A 22,313-nucleotide genomic window follows, 5' to 3' on the forward strand; every position below is an offset into this window, starting at 1 on the left:
ATAACACACCTCGGACGGCTTCTTCATACAAAACATCTCCATTCAATTTTCGCAATTCATCTTTTTCGACAAGTTCTTATATCCTACCGGCCAGAAGACAAACTAAACACGGTTTTATAGACACTAGCGCCCTCTGCCGGCCAAACGCCAAACTTAACACGGTTTTATAGACACTAGCGCCCTCTGCCGGCCAAACGAAAAACTTAACACGGTTTTATAGACACTAGCGCCCTCTGCCGACCAGACGCCAAACTTAACACGGTTTTATAGACACTATTGCCCCCTGCCGGCCAGACGCCAAACTTTACACGGTTTTATAGTCACTAGCGCCCTCTGCCGGCCAGACGCAAAACTTGACACGGTTTTATAGACACTAGCGCCCTCTGCCGGCCAAACGCCAAACTTAACACGGTTTTATAGACACTAGCGCCCTCTGCCGGCCAGACGCCAAACTTGACACGGTTTTATAGACACTAGCGCCCTCTGCCGGACAAGCGCCAAACTTAACACGGTTTTATAGACACTAGCGCCCTCTGCCGGCCAGATGCCAAACTTGACACGGTTTTATAGACACGATTTTTTTTTTTCGTTATTATTACTATTTCATACAACTTTTATATGTTACACCTCGAACAGTTTCTATTCTCATAAAACTTTAAACTAACCTAACCTAACCTAACCTAACCTTACCTATCTTATCCTAACCTAACATAACCTATCCTAACCTAACCTATCCTATCCTAACCTAACCTAACCTAACCTAACCTTTTTTTAGTGTGGATGGGAAAATCTTCATAATACTAATCAGAAAGTGTCCCAGATGTGCATCGCTTCACACAACCTAACCTAACATACATCTATCTCTTTATTTTTGGACAAGTACCTATATCGAGCGGCAATCTAATTTCATAATACTTTTTTCCCTTTGTATTACTATTTTCATACAACTTTTATATGTTACACCCCGAACTGCTTCTACATACAGAACACCCCCATTCAATTTTCACAATTGATCTTTTTCGACAATTTCATACATCGAGCGAACATCTAATTTCATGATACTTTGGTTTTCATAATTCTAACTATTTGCATACAACTTTCATATAACACACCTCGGACGGCTTCTACATACAAAACATCTCCATTCAATTTTCGCAATTCATCTTTTTCGACAAGTTCTTATATCCTACCGGCCAGAAGACAAACTAAACACGGTTTTATAGACACTAGCGCCCTCTGCCGGCCAAACGACAAACTAAACACGGTTTTATAGACACTAGCGCCCTCTGCCGGCCAAACGCCAAACTTAACACGGTTTTATAGACACCAGCGCCCTCTGCCGGCCAAACGCCAAACTTAGCACGGTTTTATAGACACTAGCTTCCTCTGCCGGCCAGGCGCCAAACTTAACACGGTTTTATAGACACTAGTGCCCCCTGCCGGCCAGACGCCAAACTTTACACGGTTTTATAGTCACTAGCGCCCTCTGCCGGCCAGACGCCAAACTTGACAGGGTTTTATAGACACTAGCGCCCTCTGCCGGCCAGACGCCAAACTTGACACGGTTTTATAGACACTAGCGCCCTCTGCCGGCCAAACGCCAAACTTAACACGGTTTTATATACATTAGCGCCCTCTGCCGGCCAGACGCCAAACTTGACACGGTTTTATAGACACGATTTTTTTTTTCGTTATTATTACTATTTCATACAACTTTTATATGTTACACCTCGAACAGTTTCTATTCTCATAGAACTTTAAACTAACCTAACCCAACCTAACCTAACGTAACCTATCCTAACCTAACCTAACCTATCCAATCCTAACCTAACCTAACCTTTTTTTTAGTGTGGATGGGCAAATCTTCATAATACCAATCAGAAAGTGTCCCAGATGTGCATCGCTTCACACAACCTAACCTAACATACATCTATCTCTTTATTTTTGGACAAGTACCCATATCGAGCGGCAATCTAATTTCATAATACTTTTTTCCCTTTGTATTACTATTTTCATACAACTTTTATATGTTACACCCCGAACGGCTTCTACATACAGAACACCCCCATTCAATTTTCACAATTGATCTTTTTCGACAATTTCATACATCGAGCGAACATCTAATTTCATAATAATTTGGTTTTCATAATTCTAACTATTTCATACAACTTTTATATAACACACCTCGGACGGCTTCTACATACAAAACATCTCCATTCAATTTTCGCAATTCATCTTTTTCGACAAGTTCTTATATCCTACCGACCAGAAGACAAACTAAACATGGTTTTATAGACACTAGCGTCCTCTGCCGGCCAAACGCCAAACTAATCACGGTTTTATAGACACTAGCGCCCTCTGCCGGCCAGACGCCAAACTTGACACGGTTTTATAGACACGATTTTTTTTTTCGTTATTATTACTATTTCATACAACTTCTATTTGTTACACCTCGAACAGTTTCTATTCTCATGAAACTTTAAACTAACCTAACCTAACCTAACATAACCTAAACTAACCTAACCTATCCTAACCTAAGCTAACCTAACCTGTCCTATCCTATCCTAACCTAACCTAACCTAACCTAGCCTAACCTAACCTTTTTTTTAGTGTGGATGGGCAAATCTTCATAATACCAATCAAAAAGTGTCCCAGATGTGCATCGCTTCACACAACCTAACCTAACATACATCTATCTCTTTATTTTTGGACAAGTACCTATATCGAGCGAACATCTAATTTCATAATACTTTTTTCCCTTTGTATTACTATTTTCATACAACTTCTATATAACACACCTCGGACGGCTTCTACATACAAAACATCTCCATTCAATTTTCGCAATTCATCTTTTTCGACAAGTTCTTATATCCTACCGGCCAGACGCCAAACTAAACACGGTTTTATAGACACTAGCGCCCCCTGCCGGCCAGACGCCAAACTTTACACGGTTTTATAGACACTAGCGCCCTCTGCCGGCCAGACGCCAAACTTGACACGGTTTTATAGACACTAGCGCCCTCTGCCGGCCAGATGCCAAACTTGACACGGTTTTATAGACACGATTTTTTTTCGTTATTATTACTATTTCATACAACTTTTATATGTTACACCTCGAACAGTTTCTATTCTCATAAAACTTTAAACTAACCTAGCCTAACCTAACCTAACCTAACCTAACCTATCCTAACCTAACCTAACCCAACCTATCCTATCCTAACCTAACCTTTTTTTTAGTGTGGATGGGCAAATCTTATAATAGCAATCAGATAGTGTTCCAGATATGCATCACTTCACACAACCTAACCTAACATACATCTATCTCTTTATTTTTGAACAAGTACCTATATCGAGCGGCAATCTAATTTCATAATACTTTTTCCCCTTTGTATTACTATTTTCATACAACTTTTATATAACACACCTCGGACGGCTTCTACATACAAAATATCTCCATTCAATTTTCGCAATGCATCTTTTTCGACAAGTTCTTATATCCTACCGGCCAGAAGACAAACTAAACACGGTTTTATAGACACTAGCGCCCCCTGCCGGCCAGACGCCAAACTTTACACGGTTTTATAGACACTAGCGCCCTCTGCCGGCCAGACGCCAAATTTGACACGGTTTTATAGACACTAGCGCCCTCTGCCGGCCAGATGCCAAACTTGACACGGTTTTATAGACACGATTTTTTTTTCGTTATTATTACTATTTCATACAACTTTTATATGTTACACCTCGAACAGTTTCTATTCTCATAAAACTTTAAACTAACCTAGCCTAACCTAACCTAACCTAACCTAACCTATCCTAACCTAACCTAACCCAACCTATCCTATCCTAACCTAACCTTTTTTTTAGTGTGGATGGGCAAATCTTATAATAGCAATCAGAAAGTGTTCCAGATATGCATCACTTCACACAACCTAACCTAACATACATCTATCTCTTTATTTTTGAACAAGTACCTATATCGAGCGGCAATCTAATTTCATAATACTTTTCCCCCTTTGTATTACTATTTTCATACAACTTTTATATGTTACACCCCGAACTGCTTCTACATACAGAACACCCCCATTCAATTTTCACAATTGATCTTTTTCGACAATTTCATACATCGAGCGAACATCTAATTTCATAATACTTTGGTTTTCATAATTCTAACTATTTGCATACAACTTTCATATAACACACCTCGGACGGCTTCTACATACAAAACATCTCCATTCAATTTTCGCAATTCATCTTTTTCGACAAGTTCTTATATCCTACCGGCCAGAAGACAAACTAAACACGGTTTTATAGACACTAGCGCCCTCTGCCGGCCAAACGACAAACTAAACACGGTTTTATAGACACTAGCGCCCTCTGCCGGCCAAACGCCAAACTTAACACGGTTTTATAGACACCAGCGCCCTCTGCCGGCCAAACGCCAAACTTAGCACGGTTTTATAGACACTAGCTTCCTCTGCCGGCCAGACGCCAAACTTAACACGGTTTTATAGACACTAGTGCCCCCTTCCGGCCAGACGCCAAACTTTACACGGTTTTATAGTCACTAGCGCCCTCTGCCGGCCAGACGCCAAACTTGACAGGGTTTTATAGACACTAGCGCCCTCTGCCGGCCAGACGCCAAACTTGACACGGTTTTATAGACACTAGCGCCCTCTGCCGGCCAAACGCCAAACTTAACACGGTTTTATATACATTAGCGCCCTCTGCCGGCCAGACGCCAAACTTGACACGGTTTTATAGACACGATTTTTTTTTTCGTTATTATTACTATTTCATACAACTTTTATATGTTACACCTCGAACAGTTTCTATTCTCATAGAACTTTAAACTAACCTAACCCAACCTAACCTAACGTAACCTATCCTAACCTAACCTAACCTATCCAATCCTAACCTAACCTAACCTTTTTTTTAGTGTGGATGGGCAAATCTTCATAATACCAATCAGAAAGTGTCCCAGATGTGCATCGCTTCACACAACCTAACCTAACATACATCTATCTCTTTATTTTTGGACAAGTACCTATATCGAGCGGCAATCTAATTTCATAATACTTTTTTCCCTTTGTATTACTATTTTCATACAACTTTTATATGTTACACCCCGAACGGCTTCTACATACAGAACACCCCCATTCAATTTTCACAATTGATCTTTTTCGACAATTTCATACATCGAGCGAACATCTAATTTCATAATAATTTGGTTTTCATAATTCTAACTATTTCATACAACTTTTATATAACACACCTCGGACGGCTTCTACATACAAAACATCTCCATTCAATTTTCGCAATTCATCTTTTTCGACAAGTTCTTATATCCTACCGACCAGAAGACAAACTAAACATGGTTTTATAGACACTAGCGTCCTCTGCCGGCCAAACGCCAAACTAATCACGGTTTTATAGACACTAGCGCCCTCTGCCGGCCAGACGCCAAACTTGACACGGTTTTATAGACACGATTTTTTTTTTCGTTATTATTACTATTTCATACAACTTTTATTTGTTACACCTCGAACAGTTTCTATTCTCATGAAACTTTAAACTAACCTAACCTAACCTAACATAACCTAAACTAACCTAACCTATCCTAACCTAAGCTAACCTAACCTGTCCTATCCTATCCTAACCTAACCTAACCTAACCTAGCCTAACCTAACCTTTTTTTTAGTGTGGATGGGCAAATCTTCATAATACCAATCAAAAAGTGTCCCAGATGTGCATCGCTTCACACAACCTAACCTAACATACATCTATCTCTTTATTTTTGGACAAGTACCTATATCGAGCGAACATCTAATTTCATAATACTTTTTTCCCTTTGTATTACTATTTTCATACAACTTCTATATAACACACCTCGGACGGCTTCTACATACAAAACATCTCCATTCAATTTTCGCAATTCATCTTTTTCGACAAGTTCTTATATCCTACCGGCCAGACGCCAAACTAAACACGGTTTTATAGACACTAGCGCCCCCTGCCGGCCAGACGCCAAACTTTACACGGTTTTATAGACACTAGCGCCCTCTGCCGGCCAGACGCCAAACTTGACACGGTTTTATAGACACTAGCGCCCTCTGCCGGCCAGATGCCAAACTTGACACGGTTTTATAGACACGATTTTTTTTTCGTTATTATTACTATTTCATACAACTTTTATATGTTACACCTCGAACAGTTTCTATTCTCATAAAACTTTAAACTAACCTAGCCTAACCTAACCTAACCTAACCTATCCTAACCTAACCTAACCCAACCTATCCTATCCTAACCTTACCTTTTTTTTAGTGTGGATGGGCAAATCTTATAATAGCAATCAGAAAGTGTTCCAGATGTGCATCACTTCACACAACCTAACCTAACATACATCTATCTCTTTATTTTTGAACAAGTACCTATATCGAGCGGCAATCTAATTTCATAATACTTTTTCCCCTTTGTATTACTATTTTCATACAACTTTTATATAACACACCTCGGACGGCTTCTACATACAAAATATCTCCATTCAATTTTCGCAATGCATCTTTTTCGACAAGTTCTTATATCCTACCGGCCAGAAGACAAACTAAACACGGTTTTATAGACACTAGCGCCCTCTGCCGGCCAAACGCAAAACTTAACACGGTTTTATAGACACTAGCGCCCTCTGCCGGCCAAACGCCAAACTTAACACGGTTTTATAGACACTAGCGCCCTCTGCCGGCCAGACGCCAAACTTATTATGGTTTTATAGACACTATCGCCCCCTGCCGGCCAGACGCCAAACTTGACACGGTTCTATAGACACGTTTTTGTTTTTCGTTATTATTACTATTTCATACAACTTTTATATGTTACACCTCGAACAGTTTCTATTCTCATAAAACTTTAAACTAACCTAACCTAACCTAACCTAACCTAACCTATCCTAACCTAACCTAACCTAACCTAACCTAACCTATCCTATCCTAACCTAACCTAACCTAACCTTTTTTTTAGTGTGGATGGGCAAATCTTCATAATACCAATCAGAAAGTGTCCCAGATGTGCATCGCTTCACACAACCTAACCTAACATACATCTATCTCTTTATTTTTGAACAAGTACCTATATCGAGCGGCAATCTAATTTCATAATACTTTTTTCCCTTTGTATTACTATTTTCATACAACTTTTATATAACACACCTCGGACGGCTTCTACATACAGAACATATCCATTCAAATTTCGCAATTCATCTTTTTCGACAAGTCTTATATCCTACCGGCCAGAAGACAAACTAAACACGGTTTTATAGAAACTAGCGCCCTCTGCCGGCCAAACGCCAAATTTAACACGGTTTTATAGACACTAGCGCCCTCTGCCGGCCAGACGCCAAACTTTATACGGTTTTATAGACACTAGCGCCCCCTGCCGGCCAGACGCCAAACTTAACACGATTTTATAGACACTAGCGCCCTCTGCCGGCCAGACGCCAAACTTGACACGGTTTTATAGACACGAGCGCCTTCTGCTGGCCAAACGCCAAACTTAACGCGGTTTTATAGATACTAGCGCCCCCTGCTGGCCAGACGCCTAACTTTACACGGTTTTATAGATACTAGCGCCTTCTGCCAGCCAGACGCCAAACTTGACACGGTTTTATAGACACTAGCGCCCTCTGTCGGCCAAACGCCAAACTTAACACGGTTTTATATACACTAGCGCCCTCTGCCGGCCAGACGCCAAACTTGACACGGTTTTATGGACACGATTTTTTTTTTCGTTATTATTACTATTTCATACATTTTTTATATGTTACACCTCGAACAGTTTCTATTCTCATAAAACTTTAAACTAACCTAACCTAACCTAACCTATCCAATCCTAACCTAACCTAACCTAACCTAACCTAACCTTTTTTTTAGTGTGGATGGGCAAATCTTATAATACCAATCAGAAAGTGTCCCAGATGTGCATCGCTTCACACAACCTAACCTAACATACATCTATCTCTTTATTTTTGGACAAGTACCCATATCGAGCGGCAATCTAATTTCATAATACTTTTTTCCCTTTGTATTACTATTTTCATACAACTTTTATATAACACACCTCGGACGGCTTCTACATATAGAACATCTCCATTCAATTTTCGCAATTCATCTTTTTCGTCAAGTTCTTATATCCTACCGGCCAGAAGACAAACTAAACACGGTTTTATAGAAACTAGCGCCCTCTGCCGGCCAAACGCCAAACTTAACACGGTTTTATAGACACTAGCGCCCTCTGCCGGCCAGACGCCAAACTTTACACGGTTTTATAGACACTAGCGCCCCCTGCCGGCCAGACGCAAAACTTAACATGGTTTTATAGACACTAGCGCCCTCTGCCAGCCAAACGCCAAACTTAACGCGGTTTTATAGACACTAGCGCCCCCTGCCGGCCAGACGCCAAACTTTACACGGTTTTATAGACACTAGCGCCCTCTGCCGGCCAGACGCCAAACTTGACACGGTTTTATAGACACTAGCGCCCTCTGCCGGCCAAACGCCAAACTTATCACGGTTTTATATACACTAGCGCCCTCTGCCGGCCAGACGCCAAACTTGACACGGTTTTATAGACACGATTTTTTTTTTTCGTTATTATTACTATTTCATACAACTTTTATATGTTACACCTCGAACAGTTTCTATTCTCATAAAACTTTAAACTAACCTAACCTAACCTAACCTATCCTATCCTAACCTAACCTAACCTTTTTTTTAGTGTGGATGGGCAAATCTTATAATACCAATCAGAAAGTGTCCCAGATGTACATCGCTTCACACAACCTAACCTAACATACATCTATCTCTTTATTTTTGGACAAGTACCTATATCGAGTGGCAATCTAATTTCATAATACTTTTTTCCCTTTGTATTACTATTTTCATACAACTTTTATATGTTACACTCCGAACGGCTTCTACATACAGAACATCTCCATTCAATTTTCGCAATTCATCTTTTTCGACAATTCCATACATCGAGCGAACATCTAATTTCATAATACTTTGGTTTCCATAATTCTAACTATTTGCATACAACTTTTATATAACACACCTTGGACGGCTTCTACATACAAAACATCTCCATTCAATTTTCGCAATTCATCTTTTTCGACAAGTTCCTATAACCTACCGGCCAGAAGACAAACTAAACACGGTTTTATAGACACTAGCGCCCTCTGCCGGCCAAACGCCAAACTTCACACGGTTTTATAGACACTAGCGCCCTCTGCCGGCCAGACGCCAAACTTTACACGGTTCTATAGACACTAGCGCCCCCTGCCGGCCAGACGCCAAACTTAACACGGTTTTATAGACACTAGCGCCCTCTGCCGGCCAGACGCCAAACTTGACACGGTTCTATAGACACTAGCGCCCCCTGCCGGCCAGACGCCAAACTTAACACGGTTTTATAGACACTAGCGCCCTCTGCCGGCCAGACGCCAAACTTAACACGGTTTTATAGACACCAGCGCCCTCTGCCGGCCAAACGCCAAACTTAGCACGGTTTTATAGACACTAGCTTCCTCTGCCGGCCAGACGCCAAACTTAACACGGTTTTATAGACACTAGTGCCCCCTTCCGGCCAGACGCCAAACTTTACACGGTTTTATAGTCACTAGCGCCCTCTGCCGGCCAGACGCCAAACTTGACAGGATTTTATAGACACTAGCGCCCTCTGCCGGCCAGACGCCAAACTTGACACGGTTTTATAGACACTAGCGCCCTCTGCCGGCCAAACGCCAAACTTAACACGGTTTTATATACATTAGCGCCCTCTGCCGGCCAGACGCCAAACTTAACACGGTTTTATAGACACTAGTGCCCCCTGCCGGCCAGACGCCAAACTTGACACGGTTTTATAGACACTAGCGCCCTCTGCCGGCCAAACGCCAAACTTAACACGGTTTTATAGACACTAGCGCCCTCTGCCGGCCAAGCGCCAAACTTAACACGGTTTTATAGACACTAGCGCCCTCTGCCGGTCAGACGCCAAACTTGACACGGTTTTATAGACACGATTTTTTTTTCGTTATTATTACTATTTCATACAACTTTTATATGTTACACCTCGAACAGTTTCTATTCTCATAAAACTTTAAACTAACCTAACCTAACCTAACCTAACCTCACCTAACCTTTTTTTTAGTGTGGATGGGCAAATTTTATAATACCAATCAGAAAGTGTCCCAGATGTGCATCGCTTCACACAACCTAACCTAACATACATCTATCTCTTTATTTTTGGACTAGTACCTATATCGAGCGGCAATCTAATTTCATAATACTTTTTTCCCTTTGTATTACTATTTTCATACAACTTTTATATAACACACCTCGGACGGCTTCTTCATACAAAACATCTCCATTCAATTTTCGCAATTCATCTTTTTCGACAAGTTCTTATATCCTACCGGCCAGAAGACAAACTAAACACGGTTTTATAGACACTAGCGCCCTCTGCCGGCCGAACGCCAAACTTAACACGGTTTTATAGACACTAGCGCCCTCTGCCGGCCGAACGCCAAACTTAACACGGTTTTATAGACACTAGCGCCCTCTGCCGGCCAAACGAAAAACTTAACACGGTTTTATAGACACTAGCGCCCTCTGCCGGCCAGACGCCAAACTTAACACGGTTTTATAGACACTATTGCCCCCTGCCGGCCAGACGCCAAACTTTACACGGTTTTATAGTCACTAGCGCCCTCTGCCGGCCAGACGCAAAACTTGACACGGTTTTATAGACACTAGCGCCCTCTGCCGGCCAAACGCCAAACTTAACACGGTTTTATAGACACTAGCGCCCTCTGCCGGCCAGACGCCAAACTTGACACGGTTTTATAGACACTAGCGCCCTCTGCCGGACAAGCGCCAAACTTAACACGGTTTTATAGACACTAGCGCCCTCTGCCGGCCAGACGCCAAACTTGACACGGTTTTATAGACACGATTTTTTTTTCGTTATTATTACTATTTCATACAACTTTTATATGTTACACCTCGAACAGTTTCTATTCTCATAAAACTTTAAACTAACCTAGCCTAACCTAACCTAACCTAACCTAACCTATCCTAACCTAACCTAACCCAACCTATCCTATCCTAACCTAACCTTTTTTTTAGTGTGGATGGGCAAATCTTATAATACCAATCAGAAAGTGTTCCAGATGTGCATCACTTCACACAACCTAACCTAACATACATCTATCTCTTTATTTTTGAACAAGTACCTATATCGAGCGGCAATCTAATTTCATAATACTTTTTTCCCTTTGTATTACTATTTTCATACAACTTTTATATAACACACCTCGGACGGCTTCTACATACAAAATATCTCCATTCAATTCTCGCAATGCATCTTTTTCGACAAGTTTTTATATCCTACCGGCCAGAAGACAAACTAAACACGGTTTTATAGACACTAGCGCCCTCTGCCGGCCAAACGCAAAACTTAACACGGTTTTATAGACACTAGCGCCCTCTGCCGGCCAAACGCCAAACTTAACACGGTTTTATAGACACTAGCGCCCCCTGCCGGCCAGACGCCAAACTTGACACGGTTCTATAGACACGTTTTTGTTTTTCGTTATTATTACTATTTCATACAACTTTTATATGTTACACCTCGAACAGTTTCTATTCTCATAAAACTTTAAACTAACCTAACCTGACCTAACCTAACCTAACCTATCCTAACCTAACCTAACCTAACCTAACCTAACCTATCCTATCCTAACCTAACCTAACCTAACCTTTTTTTCAGTGTGGATGTGCAAATCTTCATAATACCAATCAGAAAGTGTCCCAGATGTGCATCGCTTCACACAACCTAACCTAACATACATCTATCTCTTTATTTTTGGACAAGTACCTATATCGAGCGGCAATCTAATTTCATAATACTTTTTTCCCTTTGTATTACTATTTTCATACAACTTTTATATAACACACCTCGGACGGCTTCTACATACAGAACATCACCATTCAATTTTCGAAATTCATCTTTTTCGACAAGTCTTATATCCTACCGGCCAGAAGACAAACTAAACACGGTTTTATAGAAACTAGCGCCCTCTGCCGGCCAAACGCCAAATTTAACACGGTTTTATAGACACTAGCGCCCTCTGCCGGCCAGACGCCAAACTTTACACGGTTTTATAGACACTAGCGCCCCCTGCCGGCCAGACGCCAAACTTAACACGATTTTATAGACACTAGCGCCCTCTGCCGGCCAGACGCCAAACTTGACACGGTTTTATAGACACTAGCGCCCTCTGCTGGCCAAACGCCAAACTTAACGCGGTTTTATAGACACTAGCGCCCCCTGCTGGATAGACGCCTAACTTTACACGGTTTTATAGACACTAGCGCCCTCTGCCAGCCAGACGCCAAACTTGACACGGTTTTATAGACACTAGCGCCCTCTGTTGGCCAAACGCCAAACTTAACACGCTTTTATATACACTAGCGCCCTCTGCCGGCCAGACGCCAAACTTGACACGGTTTTATAGACACGATTTTTTTCTCGTTATTATTACTATTTCATACAACTTTTATATGTTACACCTCGAACAGATTCTATTCTCATAAAACTTTAAACTAACCTAACCTAACCTAACCTATCCTATCCTAACCTAACCTAACCTATTTTTTAGTGTGGATGGGCAAATTTTATAATACCAATCAGAAAGTGTCCCAGATATGCATCGCTTCACACAACCTAACCTAACATACATCTATCTCTTTATTTTTGGACAAGTACCTATATCGAGCGGCAATCTAATTTCATAATACTTTTTTCCCTTTGTATTACTATTTTCATACAACTTTTATATAACACACCTCGGACGGCTTCTTCATACAAAACATCTCCATTCAATTTTCGCAATTCATCTTTTTCGACAAGTTCTTATATCCTACCGGCCAGAAGACAAACTAAACACGGTTTTATAGACACTAGCGCCCTCTGCCGGCCGAACGCCAAACTTAACACGGTTTTATAGACACTAGCGCCCTCTGCCGGCCGAACGCCAAACTTAACACGGTTTTATAGACACTAGCGCCCTCTGCCGGCCAAACGAAAAACTTAACACGGTTTTATAGACACTAGCGCCCTCTGCCGGCCAGACGCCAAACTTAACACGGTTTTATAGACACTATTGCCCCCTGCCGGCCAGACGCCAAACTTTACACGGTTTTATAGTCACTAGCGCCCTCTGCCGGCCAGACGCAAAACTTGACACGGTTTTATAGACACTAGCGCCCTCTGCCGGCCAAACGCCAAACTTAACACGGTTATATAGACACTAGCGCCCTCTGCCGGCCAGACGCCAAACTTGACACGGTTTTATAGACACTAGCGCCCTCTGCCGGACAAGCGCCAAACTTAACACTGTTTTATAGACACTAGCGCCCTCTGCCGGCCAGACGCCAAACTTGACACGGTTTTATAGACACGATTTTTTTTTCGTTATTATTACTATTTCATACAACTTTTATATGTTACACCTCGAACAGTTTCTATTCTCATAAAACTTTAAACTAACCTAGCCTAACCTAACCTAACCTAACCTAACCTATCCTAACCTAACCTAACCCAACCTATCCTATCCTAACCTAACCTTTTTTTTAGTGTGGATGGGCAAATCTTATAATACCAATCAGAAAGTGTTCCAGATGTGCATCACTTCACACAACCTAACCTAACATACATCTATCTCTTTATTTTTGAACAAGTACCTATATCGAGCGGCAATCTAATTTCATAATACTTTTTTCCCTTTGTATTACTATTTTCATACAACTTTTATATAACACACCTCGGACGGCTTCTACATACAAAATATCTCCATTCAATTCTCGCAATGCATCTTTTTCGACAAGTTCTTATATCCTACCGGCCAGAAGACAAACTAAACACGGTTTTATAGACACTAGCGCCCTCTGCCGGCCAAACGCAAAATTTAACACGGTTTTATAGACACTAGCGCCCTCTGCCGGCCAAACGCCAAACTTAACACGGTTTTATAGACACTAGCGCCCCCTGCCGGCCAGACGCCAAACTTGACACGGTTCTATAGACACGTTTTTGTTTTTCGTTATTATTACTACTTCATACAACTTTTATATGTTACACCTCGAACAGTTTCTATTCTCATCAAACTTTAAACTAACCTAACCTGACCTAACCTAACCTAACCTATCCTAACCTAACCTAACCTAACCTAACCTAACCTATCCTATCCTAACCTAACCTAACCTAACCTTTTTTTTAGTGTGGATGGGCAAATCTTATAATACCAATCAGAAAGTGTCCCAGATGTGCATCGCTTCACACAACCTAACCTAACATACATCTATCTCTTTATTTTTGGACAAGTACCCATATCGAGCGGCAATCTAATTTCATAATACTTTTTTCCCTTTGTATTACTATTTCCATACAACTTTTATATAACACACCTCGGACGGCTTCTACATACAGAACATCTCCATTCAATTTTCGCAATTCATCTTTTTCGTCAAGTTCTTATATCCTACCGGCCAGAAGACAAACTAAACACGGTTTTAAAGAAACTAGCGCCCTCTGCCGGCCAAACGCCAAACTTAACACGGTTTTATAGACACTAGCGCCCTCTGCCGGCCAGACGCCAAACTTTACACGGTTTTATAGACACTAGCGCCCCCTGCCGGCCAGACGCCAAACTTAACACGGTTTTATAGACACTAGCGCCCTCTGCCGGCCAGACGCCAAACTTGACACGATTTTATAGACACTAGCGACCTCTGCCAGCCAAACGCCAAACTTAACGCGGTTTTATAGACACTAGCGCCCCCTGCCGGCCAGACGCCAAACTTTACACGGTTTTATAGACACTAGCGCCCTCTGCCGGCCAGACGCCAAACTTGACACGGTTTTATAGACACTAGCGCCCTCTGCCGGCCAAACGCCAAACTTATCACGGTTTTATATACACTAGCGCACTCTGCCGGCCAGACGCCAAACTTGACACGGTTTTATAGACACGATTTTTTTTTTCGTTATTATTACTATTTCATACAACTTTTATATGTTACACCTCGAACAGTTTCTATTCTCATAAAACTTTAAACTAACCTAACCTAACCTAACCTATCCTATCCTAACCTAACCTAACCTAACCTAACCTTTTTTTTAGTGTGGATGGGCAAATCTTATAATACCAATCAGAAAGTGTCCCAGATGTACATCGCTTCACACAACCTAACCTAACATACATCTATCTCTTTATTTTTGGACAAGTACCTATATCGAGTGGCAATCTAATTTCATAATACTTTTTTCCCTTTGTATTACTATTTTCATACAACTTTTATATGTTACACTCCGAACGGCTTCTACATACATAACACCCCCATTCAATTTTCACAATTGATCTTTATCGACAATTCCATACATCGAGCGAACATCTAATTTCATAATACTTTGGTTTCCATAATTCTAACTATTTGCATACAACTTTTATATAACACACCTTGGACGGCTTCTACATACAAAACATCTCCATTCAATTTTCGCAATTCATCTTTTTCGACAAGTTCTTATATCCTACCGGCCAGAAGACAAACTAAACACGGTTTTATAGACACTAGCGCCCTCTGCCGGCCAGACGCCAAACTTAACACGGTTTTATAGACACTAGCGCTCCCTGCCGGCCAGACGCCAAACTTTACACGGTTTTATAGACACTAGCGCCCTCTGCCGGCCAGACGCCAAACTTGACACCGTTTTATAGACACTAGCGCCCTCTGCCGGTCAGACGCCAAACTTGACACGGTTTTATAGACACTAGCGCCCTCTGCCGGCCAGACGTCAAACTTGACACGGTTTTATAGACACTAGCGCCCTCTGCCGGCCAAACGCCAAACTTAACACACCTTGGACGGCTTCTACATACAAAACATCTCCATTCAATTTTCGCAATTCATCTTTTTCGACAAGTTCTTATATCCTACCGGCCAAACGCCAAACTTAACACGGTTTTATAGACACTAGCGCTCCCTGCCGGCCAGACGCCAAACTTAACACGGTTTTATAGACACTAGCGCTCCCTGCCGGCCAGACGCCAAACTTTACACGGTTTTATAGACACTAGCGCCCTCTGCCGGCCAGACGCCAAACTTGACACCGTTTTATAGACACTAGCGCCCTCTGCCGGCCAGGCGCCAAACTTAACACGGTTTTATAGACACTAGCGCCCTCTGCCGGCCAGACGCCAAACTTAACACGGTTTTATAGACACTAGCGCCCTCTGCCGGCCAAACGCCAAACTTATCACGGTTTTATATACACTAGCGCACTCTGCCGGCCAGACGCCAAACTTGACACGGTTTTATGGACACGATTTTTTTTTTCGTTATTATTACTATTTCATACAACTTTTATATGTTACACCTCGAACAGTTTCTATTCTCATAAAACTTTAAACTAACCTAACCTAACCTATCCAATCCTAACCTAACCTAACCTAACCTAACCTTTTTTTTAGTGTGGATGGGCAAATCTTATAATACCAATCAGAAAGTGTCCCAGATGTGCATCGCTTCACACAACCTAACCTAACATACATCCATCTCTTTATTTTTGGACAAGTACCCATATCGAGCGGCAATCTAATTTCATAATACTTTTTTCCCTTTGTATTACTATTTTCATACAACTTTTATATAACACACCTCGGACGGCTTCTACATACAGAACATCTCCATTCAATTTTCGCAATTCATCTTTTTTGTCAAGTTCTTATATCCTACCGGCCAGAAGACAAACTAAACACGGTTTTATAGAAACTAGCGCCATCTGCCGGCCAAACGCCAAACTTAACACGGTTTTATAGACACTAGCGCCCTCTGCCGGCCAGACGCCAAACTTTACACGGTTTTATAGACACTAGCGCCCCCTGCCGGCCAGACGCAAAACTTAACACGGTTTTATAGACACTAGCGCCCTCTGCCAGCCAAACGCCAAACTTAACGCGGTTTTATAGACGCTAGCGCCGCCTGCCGGCCAGACGCCAAACTTTACACGGTTTTATAGACACTAGCGCCCTCTGCCGGCCAGACGCCAAACTTGACACGGTTTTATAGACACTAGCGCCCTCTGCCGGCCAGACGCCAAACTTGACACGGTTTTATAGACACGATTTTTTTTTTTTCGTTATTATTACTATTTCATACAACTTTTATATGTTACACCTCGAACAGTTTCTATTCTCATAAAACTTTAAACTAACCTAACCTAACCTAACCTATCCTATCCTAACCTAACCTAACCTAACCTAACCTTTTTTTTAGTGTGGATGGGCAAATCTTATAATACCAATCAGAAAGTGTCCCAGATGTGCATCGCTTCACACAACCTAACCTAACATACATCTATCTCTTTATTTTTGGACAAGTACCTATATCGAGCGGCAATCTAATTTCATAATACTTTTTTCCCTTTGTATTACTATTTTCATACAACTTTTATATAACACACCTCGGACGGCTTCTACATACAGAACATCTCCATTCAATTTTCGCAATTCATCTTTTTCGACAATTCCATACATCGAGCGAACATCTAATTTCATAATACTTTGGTTTCCATAATTCTAACTATTTGCATACAACTTTTATATAACACACCTTGGACGGCTTCTACATACAAAACATCTCCATTCAATTTTCGCAATTCATCTTTTTCGACAAGTTCTTATATCCTACCGGCCAGAAGACAAACTAAACACGGTTTTATAGACACTAGCGCCCTCTGCCGGCCAGACGCCAAACTTAACACGGTTTTATAGACACTAGCGCTCCCTGCCGGCCAGACGCCAAACTTTACACGGTTTTATAGACACTAGCGCCCTCTGCCGGCCAGACGCCAAACTTGACACCGTTTTATAGACACTAGCGCCCTCTGCCGGTCAGACGCCAAACTTGACACGGTTTTATAGACACTAGCGCCCTCTGCCGACCAGACGTCAAACTTGACACGGTTTTATAGACACTAGCGCCCTCTGCCGGCCAAACGCCAAACTTAACACGGTTTTATAGACACTAGCGCCCTCTGCCGGCCAGACGTCAAACTTGACACGGTTTTATAGACACTAGCGCCCTCTGCCGGCCAAACGCCAAACTTAACACACCTTGGACGGCTTCTACATACAAAACATCTCCATTCAATTTTCGCAATTCATTTTTTCGACAAGTTCTTATATCCTACCGGCCAGAAGACAAACTTTACACGGTTTTATAGACACTAGCGCCCTCTGCCGGCCAGACGCCAAACTCGACACCGTTTTATAGACACTAGCGCCCTCTGCCGGCCAGGCGCCAAACTTAACACGGTTTTATAGACACTAGCGCCCTCTGCCGGTCAGACGCCAAACTTGACACGGTTTTATAGACACTAGCGCCCTCTGCCGGCCAGACGTCAAACTTGACACGGTTTTATAGACACTAGCGCCCTCTGCCGGCCAAACGCCAAACTTAACACACCTTGGACGGCTTCTACATACAAAACATCTCCATTCAATTTTCGCAATTCAGTTTTTCGACAAGTTCTTATATCCTACCGGCCAGAAGAGAAACTAAACACGGTTTTATAGACACTAGCGCCCTCTGCCGGCCAGACGCCAAACTTAACACGGTTTTATAGACACTAGCGCCCCCTGCCGGCCAGACGCCAAACTTTACACGGTTTTATAAACACTAGCGCCCTCTGCCGGTCAGACGCCAAACTTGACACGGTTTTATAGACACTAGCGCCCTCTGCCGGCCGAACGCCAAACTTAACACGGTTTTATAGACACTAGCGCCCTCTGCCGGCCAGACGCCAAACTTGACACGGTTTTATAGACACTAGCGCCCTCTGCCGGCCAGGCGCCAAACTTAACACGGTTTTATAAACACTAGCGCCCTCTGCCGGTCAGACGCCAAACTTGACACGGTTTTATAGACACTAGCGCCCTCTGCCGGCCAGATGCCAAACTTTACACGGTTTTATAGACACTAGCGCCCTCTGCCGGCCAGGCGCCAAACTTAACACGGTTTTATAGACACTAGCGCCCTCTGCCGGCCAGACGCCAAACTTAACACGGTTTTATAGACACTAGCGCACTCTGCCGGCCAGACGCCAAACTTGACACGGTTTTATGGACACGATTTTTTTTTTCGTTATTATTACTATTTCATACAACTTTTATATGTTACACCTCGAACAGTTTCTATTCTCATAAAACTTTAAACTAACCTAACCTAACCTAACCTATCCAATCCTAACCTAACCTAACCTAACCTAACCTTTTTTTTAGTGTGGATGGGCAAATCTTATAATACCAATCAGAAAGTGTCCCAGATGTGCATCGCTTCACACAACCTAACCTAACATACATCTATCTCTTTATTTCTGGACAAGTACCCATATCGAGCGGCAATCTAATTTCATAATACTTTTTTCCCTTTGTATTACTATTTTCATACAACTTTTATATAACACACCTCGGACGGCTTCTACATACAGAACATCTCCATTCAATTTTCGCAATTCATCTTTTTCGTCAAGTTCTTATATCCTACCGGCCAGAAGACAAACTAAACACGGTTTTATAGAAACTAGCGCCATCTGCCGGCCAAACGCCAAACTTAACACGGTTTTATAGACACTAGCGCCCTCTGCCGGCCAGACGCCAAACTTTACACGGTTTTATAGACACTAGCGCCCCCTGCCGGCCAGACGCAAAACTTAACACGGTTTTATAGACACTAGCGCCCTCTGCCAGCCAAACGCCAAACTTAACGCGGTTTTATAGACACTAGCGCCCCCTGCCGGCCAGACGCCAAACTTTACACGGTTTTATAGACACTAGCGCCCTCTGCCGGCCAGACGCCAAACTTGACACGGTTTTATAGACACGATTTTTTTTTTTCGTTATTATTACTATTTCATACAACTTTTATATGTTACACCTCGAACAGTTTCTATTCTCATAAAACTTTAAACTAACCTAACCTAACCTAACCTATCCTATCCTAACCTAACCTAACCTAACCTAACCTAACCTATCCTATCCTAACCTAACCTAACCTAACCTTTTTTTTAGTGTGGATGGGCAAATCTTCATAATACCAATCAGAAAGTGTCCCAGATGTGCATCGCTTCACACAACCTAACCTAACATACATCTATCTCTTTATTTTTGAACAAGTACCTATATCGAGCGGCAATCTAATTTCATAATACTTTTTTCCCTTTGTATTACTATTTTCATACAACTTTTATATAACACACCTCGGACGGCTTCTACATACAGAACATCTCCATTCAAATTTCGCAATTCATCTTTTTCGACAAGTCTTATATCCTACCGGCCAGAAGACAAACTAAACACGGTTTTATAGAAACTAGCGCCCTCTGCCGGCCAAACGCCAAATTTAACACGGTTTTATAGACACTAGCGCCCTCTGCCGGCCAGACGCCAAACTTTATACGGTTTTATAGACACTAGCGCCCCCTGCCGGCCAGACGCCAAACTTAACACGATTTTATAGACACTAGCGCCCTCTGCCGGCCAGACGCCAAACTTGACACGGTTTTATAGACACTAGCGCCTTCTGCTGGCCAAACGCCAAACTTAACGCGGTTTTATAGATACTAGCGCCCCCTGCTGGCCAGACGCCTAACTTTACACGGTTTTATAGATACTAGCGCCTTCTGCCAGCCAGACGCCAAACTTGACACGGTTTTATAGACACTAGCGCCCTCTGTCGGCCAAACGCCAAACTTAACACGGTTTTATATACACTAGCGCCCTCTGCCGGCCAGACGCCAAACTTGACACGGTTTTATGGACACGATTTTTTTTTTCGTTATTATTACTATTTCATACATTTTTTATATGTTACACCTCGAACAGTTTCTATTCTCATAAAACTTTAAACTAACCTAACCTAACCTAACCTATCCAATCCTAACCTAACCTAACCTAACCTAACCTAACCTTTTTTTTAGTGTGGATGGGCAAATCTTATAATACCAATCAGAAAGTGTCCCAGATGTGCATCGCTTCACACAACCTAACCTAACATACATCTATCTCTTTATTTTTGGACAAGTACCCATATCGAGCGGCAATCTAATTTCATAATACTTTTTTCCCTTTGTATTACTATTTTCATACAACTTTTATATAACACACCTCGGACGGCTTCTACATATAGAACATCTCCATTCAATTTTCGCAATTCATCTTTTTCGTCAAGTTCTTATATCCTACCGGCCAGAAGACAAACTAAACACGGTTTTATAGAAACTAGCGCCCTCTGCCGGCCAAACGCCAAACTTAACACGGTTTTATAGACACTAGCGCCCTCTGCCGGCCAGACGCCAAACTTTACACGGTTTTATAGACACTAGCGCCCCCTGCCGGCCAGACGCAAAACTTAACATGGTTTTATAGACACTAGCGCCCTCTGCCAGCCAAACGCCAAACTTAACGCGGTTTTATAGACACTAGCGCCCCCTGCCGGCCAGACGCCAAACTTTACACGGTTTTATAGACACTAGCGCCCTCTGCCGGCCAGACGCCAAACTTGACACGGTTTTATAGACACTAGCGCCCTCTGCCGGCCAAACGCCAAACTTATCACGGTTTTATATACACTAGCGCCCTCTGCCGGCCAGACGCCAAACTTGACACCGTTTTATAGACACGATTTTTTTTTTTCGTTATTATTACTATTTCATACAACTTTTATATGTTACACCTCGAACAGTTTCTATTCTCATAAAACTTTAAACTAACCTAACCTAACCTAACCTATCCTATCCTAACCTAACCTAACCTTTTTTTTAGTGTGGATGGGCAAATCTTATAATACCAATCAGAAAGTGTCCCAGATGTACATCGCTTCACACAACCTAACCTAACATACATCTATCTCTTTATTTTTGGACAAGTACCTATATCGAGTGGCAATCTAATTTCATAATACTTTTTTCCCTTTGTATTACTATTTTCATACAACTTTTATATGTTACACTCCGAACGGCTTCTACATACAGAACATCTCCATTCAATTTTCGCAATTCATCTTTTTCGACAATTCCATACATCGAGCGAACATCTAATTTCATAATACTTTGGTTTCCATAATTCTAACTATTTGCATACAACTTTTATATAACACACCTTGGACGGCTTCTACATACAAAACATCTCCATTCAATTTTCG

This window comes from Diorhabda sublineata, chromosome 11 (assembly GCF_026230105.1).
Source record: "Diorhabda sublineata isolate icDioSubl1.1 chromosome 11, icDioSubl1.1, whole genome shotgun sequence".
In the NCBI taxonomy this organism is placed as follows: Eukaryota; Metazoa; Arthropoda; class Insecta; order Coleoptera; family Chrysomelidae; genus Diorhabda; species Diorhabda sublineata.